This window comes from Corylus avellana, chromosome 11 (assembly GCF_965113065.1).
Source record: "Corylus avellana chromosome 11, dhCorAvel1.hap1.2, whole genome shotgun sequence".
Taxonomy (NCBI): domain Eukaryota; kingdom Viridiplantae; phylum Streptophyta; class Magnoliopsida; order Fagales; family Betulaceae; genus Corylus; species Corylus avellana.
The window spans coordinates 7,190,281-7,197,294 of NC_142500.1; positions in this window are offsets into that span (position 1 = coordinate 7,190,281).

Sequence of the window (7,014 nt, forward strand, 5' to 3'; positions counted from 1 at the left end):
GATCAAAACTCCGCTTTGTTATGGCACAGGAGATTAGGACATATCTCCATAGAGAGAATTAAAAGGTTAGTGAATGATGGAGTTTTAAAAACTCTTGACTTTACAGACCTTGGTACTTGTGTGGATTGCATAAAGGGAAAGCAAACCACCAAGACCACTAAAGGTGCCAAAAGGAGTTCTGAGATTCTTGAGATCATACACACTGATATCTGTGGACCTTTTCCTACTCCCTGCCTAAATGGTCAAAGATATTTCATATCTTTTATTGATGACCATACAAGGTTTATGTATCTCTATCTTCTAAATGATAAGGCTGAAGCATTAAATGCTTTCCAGACCTATAAGGCAGAAGTAGAGAAACAAAAGGAAAAGAAAATCAAGATCGTAAGATCTGATAGAGGCGGAGAGTACTATGGTAGATACACAGAAAAGGGACAAATGATAGGTCCATTTGCGAAATTCCTTGAAGAGGAAGGTATTGTGGCTCAATACATGATTCAGGAAATAAACTATTTTCACAAGTAGAAGCTGCTGGGACCTTTAGAATAATTTTCAAAACTGGATATGTTTTAGACCTTGAAAATGTATTTTTTATTCCAGATTTTTCTAGAAATTTAATTTCTATTTCCAAATTGGATGTTGTTGGTTTTGGATTTTGGTTTATCAATTCAACTTTCAGAATTTTTAAAGGTCAACAATTGATTGGTGGTGGAATAAAAGTTGATGGTTTATTCAAAATTGATCTAGATCCCACTTTTGAAAACACTTATTTATCATTGCATACTGATGTTGGCATAAAGAGGAGTCTAACGGATCAAAACTCCGCTTTGTTATGGCACAGGAGATTAGGACATATCTCCATAGAGAGAATTAAAAGGTTAGTGAATGATGGAGTTTTAAAAACTCTTGACTTTACAAACCTTGGTACTTGTGTGGATTGCATAAAGGGAAAGCAAACCACCAAGACCACAAAAGGTGCCAAAAGGAGTTCTGAGATTCTTGAGATCATACACACTGATATCTGTGGACCTTTTCCTACTCCCTGCCTAAATGGTCAAAGATATTTCATATCTTTTATTGATGACCATACAAGGTTTATGTATCTCTATCTTCTAAATGATAAGGCTGAAGCATTAAATGCTTTCCAGACCTATAAGGCAGAAGTTGAGAAACAAAAGGAAAAGAAAATCAAGATCGTAAGATCTGATAGAGGCGGAGAGTACTATGGTAGATACACAGAAAATGGACAAATGATAGGTCCATTTGCGAAATTCCTTGAAGAGGAAGGTATTGTGGCTCAATACATGATTCAGGAAATAAACTATTTTCACAAGTAGAAGCTGCTGGGACCTTTAGAATAATTTTGAAAACTGGATATGTTTTAGACCTTGAAAATGTATTTTTTATTCCAGATTTTTCTAGAAATTTAATTTCTGTTTCCAAATTGGATGTTGTTGGTTTTGGATTTTGGTTTATCAATTCAACTTTCAGAATTTTTAAAGGTCAACAATTGATTGGTGGTGGAATAAAAGTTGATGGTTTATTCAAAATTGATCTAGATCCCACTTTTGAAAACACTTATTTATCATTGCATACTGATGTTGGCATAAAGAGGAGTCTAACGGATCAAAACTCCGCTTTGTTATGGCACAGTAGATTAGGACATATCTCCATAGAGAGAATTAAAAGGTTAGTGAATGATGGAGTTTTAAAAACTCTTGACTTTACAAACCTTGGTACTTGTGTGGATTGCATAAAGGGAAAGCAAACCACCAAGACCACTAAAGGTGCCAAAAGGAGTTCTGAGATTCTTGAGATCATACACACTGATATCTGTGGACCTTTTCCTACTCCCTGCCTAAATGGTCAAAGATATTTCATATCTTTTATTGATGACCATACAAGGTTTATGTATCTCTATCTTCTAAATAATAACGCTGAAGCATTAAATGCTTTCCAGACCTATAAGGCAGAAGTAGAGAAACAAAAGGAAAAGAAAATCAAGATCGTAAGATCTGATAGAGGCGGAGAGTACTATGGTAGATACACAGAAAAGGGACAAATGATAGGTCCATTTGCGAAATTCCTTGAAGAGGAAGGTATTGTGGCTCAATACATGATTCAGGAAATAAACTATTTTCACAAGTAGAAGCTGCTGGGACCTTTAGAATAATTTTGAAAACTGGATATGTTTTAGACCTTGAAAATGTATTTTTTATTCCAGATTTTTCTAGAAATTTAATTTCTGTTTCCAAATTGGATGTTGTTGGTTTTGGATTTTGGTTTATCAATTCAACTTTCAGAATTTTTAAAGGTCAACAATTGATTGGTGGTGGAATAAAAGTTGATGGTTTATTCAAAATTGATCTAGATCCCACTTTTGAAAACACTTATTTATCATTGCATACTGATGTTGGCATAAAGAGGAGTCTAACGGATCAAAACTCCGCTTTGTTATGGCACAGTAGATTAGGACATATCTCCATAGAGAGAATTAAAAGGTTAGTGAATGATGGAGTTTTAAAAACTCTTGACTTTACAAACCTTGGTACTTGTGTGGATTGCATAAAGGGAAAGCAAACCACCAAGACCACTAAAGGTGCCAAAAGGAGTTCTGAGATTCTTGAGATCATACACACTGATATCTGTGGACCTTTTCCTACTCCCTGCCTAAATGGTCAAAGATATTTCATATCTTTTATTGATGACCATACAAGGTTTATGTATCTCTATCTTCTAAATAATAACGCTGAAGCATTAAATGCTTTCCAGACCTATAAGGCAGAAGTAGAGAAACAAAAGGAAAAGAAAATCAAGATCGTAAGATCTGATAGAGGCGGAGAGTACTATGGTAGATACACAGAAAAGGGACAAATGATAGGTCCATTTGCGAAATTCCTTGAAGAGGAAGGTATTGTGGCTCAATACATGATTCAGGAAATAAACTATTTTCACAAGTAGAAGCTGCTGGGACCTTTAGAATAATTTTGAAAACTGGATATGTTTTAGACCTTGAAAATGTATTTTTTATTCCAGATTTTTCTAGAAATTTAATTTCTGTTTCCAAATTGGATGTTGTTGGTTTTGGATTTTGGTTTATCAATTCAACTTTCAGAATTTTTAAAGGTCAACAATTGATTGGTGGTGGAATAAAAGTTGATGGTTTATTCAAAATTGATCTAGATCCCACTTTTGAAAACACTTATTTATCATTGCATACTGATGTTGGCATAAAGAGGAGTCTAACGGATCAAAACTCCGCTTTGTTATGGCACAGTAGATTAGGACATATCTCCATAGAGAGAATTAAAAGGTTAGTGAATGATGGAGTTTTAAAAACTCTTGACTTTACAAACCTTGGTACTTGTGTGGATTGCATAAAGGGAAAGCAAACCACCAAGACCACTAAAGGTGCCAAAAGGAGTTCTGAGATTCTTGAGATCATACACACTGATATCTGTGGACCTTTTCCTACTCCCTGCCTAAATGGTCAAAGATATTTCATATCTTTTATTGATGACCATACAAGGTTTATGTATCTCTATCTTCTAAATAATAACGCTGAAGCATTAAATGCTTTCCAGACCTATAAGGCAGAAGTAGAGAAACAAAAGGAAAAGAAAATCAAGATCGTAAGATCTGATAGAGGCGGAGAGTACTATGGTAGATACACAGAAAAGGGACAAATGATAGGTCCATTTGCGAAATTCCTTGAAGAGGAAGGTATTGTGGCTCAATACATGATTCAGGAAATAAACTATTTTCACAAGTAGAAGCTGCTGGGACCTTTAGAATAATTTTCAAAACTGGATATGTTTTAGACCTTGAAAATGTATTTTTTATTCCAGATTTTTCTAGAAATTTAATTTCTGTTTCCAAATTGGATGTTGTTGGTTTTGGATTTTGGTTTATCAATTCAACTTTCAGAATTTTTAAAGGTCAACAATTGATTGGTGGTGGAATAAAAGTTGATGGTTTATTCAAAATTGATCTAGATCCCACTTTTGAAAACACTTATTTATCATTGCATACTGATGTTGGCATAAAGAGGAGTCTAACGGATCAAAACTCCGCTTTGTTATGGCACAGGAGATTAGGACATATCTCCATAAAGAGAATTAAAAGGTTAGTGAATGATGGAGTTTTAAAAACTCTTGACTTTACAAACCTTGGTACTTGTGTGGATTGCATAAAGGGAAAGCAAACCACCAAGACCACTAAAGGTGCCAAAAGGAGTTCTGAGATTCTTGAGATCATACACACTGATATCTGTGGACCTTTTCCTACTCCCTGCCTAAATGGTCAAAGATATTTCATATCTTTTATTGATGACCATACAAGGTTTATGTATCTCTATCTTCTAAATGATAAGGCTGAAGCATTAAATGCTTTCCAGACCTATAAGGCAGAAGTAGAGAAACAAAAGGAAAAGAAAATCAAGATCGTAAGATCTGATAGAGGCGGAGAGTACTATGGTAGATACACAGAAAAGGGACAAATGATAGGTCCATTTGCGAAATTCCTTGAAGAGGAAGGTATTGTGGCTCAATACATGATTCAGGAAATAAACTATTTTCACAAGTAGAAGCTGCTGGGACCTTTAGAATAATTTTCAAAACTGGATATGTTTTAGACCTTGAAAATGTATTTTTTATTCCAGATTTTTCTAGAAATTTAATTTCTGTTTCCAAATTGGATGTTGTTGGTTTTGGATTTTGGTTTATCAATTCAACTTTCAGAATTTTTAAAGGTCAACAATTGATTGGTGGTGGAATAAAAGTTGATGGTTTATTCAAAATTGATCTAGATCCCACTTTTGAAAACACTTATTTATCATTGCATACTGATGTTGGCATAAAGAGGAGTCTAACGGATCAAAACTCCGCTTTGTTATGGCACAGGAGATTAGGACATATCTCCATAAAGAGAATTAAAAGGTTAGTGAATGATGGAGTTTTAAAAACTCTTGACTTTACAAACCTTGGTACTTGTGTGGATTGCATAAAGGGAAAGCAAACCACCAAGACCACTAAAGGTGCCAAAAGGAGTTCTGAGATTCTTGAGATCATACACACTGATATCTGTGGACCTTTTCCTACTCCCTGCCTAAATGGTCAAAGATATTTCATATCTTTTATTGATGACCATACAAGGTTTATGTATCTCTATCTTCTAAATGATAAGGCTGAAGCATTAAATGCTTTCCAGACCTATAAGGCAGAAGTAGAGAAACAAAAGGAAAAGAAAATCAAGATCGTAAGATCTGATAGAGGCGGAGAGTACTATGGTAGATACACAGAAAATGGACAAATGATAGGTCCATTTGCGAAATTCCTTGAAGAGGAAGGTATTGTGGCTCAATACATGATTCAGGAAATAAACTATTTTCACAAGTAGAAGCTGCTGGGACCTTTAGAATAATTTTCAAAACTGGATATGTTTTAGACCTTGAAAATGTATTTTTTATTCCAGATTTTTCTAGAAATTTAATTTCTGTTTCCAAATTGGATGTTGTTGGTTTTGGATTTTGGTTTATCAATTCAACTTTCAGAATTTTTAAAGGTCAACAATTGATTGGTGGTGGAATAAAAGTTGATGGTTTATTCAAAATTGATCTAGATCCCACTTTTGAAAACACTTATTTATCATTGCATACTGATGTTGGCATAAAGAGGAGTCTAACGGATCAAAACTCCGCTTTGTTATGGCACAGGAGATTAGGACATATCTCCATAGAGAGAATTAAAAGGTTAGTGAATGATGGAGTTTTAAAAACTCTTGACTTTACAAACCTTGGTACTTGTGTGGATTGCATAAAGGGAAAGCAAACCACCAAGACCACTAAAGGTGCCAAAAGGAGTTCTGAGATTCTTGAGATCATACACACTGATATCTGTGGACCTTTTCCTACTCCCTGCCTAAATGGTCAAAGATATTTCATATCTTTTATTGATGACCATACAAGGTTTATGTATCTCTATCTTCTAAATGATAAGGCTGAAGCATTAAATGCTTTCCAGACCTATAAGGCAGAAGTAGAGAAACAAAAGGAAAAGAAAATCAAGATCGTAAGATCTGATAGAGGCGGAGAGTACTATGGTAGATACACAGAAAATGGACAAATGATAGGTCCATTTGCGAAATTCCTTGAAGAGGAAGGTATTGTGGCTCAATACATGATTCAGGAAATAAACTATTTTCACAAGTAGAAGCTGCTGGGACCTTTAGAATAATTTTCAAAACTGGATATGTTTTAGACCTTGAAAATGTATTTTTTATTCCAGATTTTTCTAGAAATTTAATTTCTGTTTCCAAATTGGATGTTGTTGGTTTTGGATTTTGGTTTATCAATTCAACTTTCAGAATTTTTAAAGGTCAACAATTGATTGGTGGTGGAATAAAAGTTGATGGTTTATTCAAAATTGATCTAGATCCCACTTTTGAAAACACTTATTTATCATTGCATACTGATGTTGGCATAAAGAGGAGTCTAACGGATCAAAACTCCGCTTTGTTATGGCACAGGAGATTAGGACATATCTCCATAGAGAGAATTAAAAGGTTAGTGAATGATGGAGTTTTAAAAACTCTTGACTTTACAAACCTTGGTACTTGTGTGGATTGCATAAAGGGAAAGCAAACCACCAAGACCACTAAAGGTGCCAAAAGGAGTTCTGAGATTCTTGAGATCATACACACTGATATCTGTGGACCTTTTCCTACTCCCTGCCTAAATGGTCAAAGATATTTCATATCTTTTATTGATGACCATACAAGGTTTATGTATCTCTATCTTCTAAATGATAAGGCTGAAGCATTAAATGCTTTCCAGACCTATAAGGCAGAAGTAGAGAAACAAAAGGAAAAGAAAATCAAGATCGTAAGATCTGATAGAGGCGGAGAGTACTATGGTAGATACACAGAAAAGGGACAAATGATAGGTCCATTTGCGAAATTCCTTGAAGAGGAAGGTATTGTGGCTCAATACATGATTCAGAAAATAAACTATTTTCA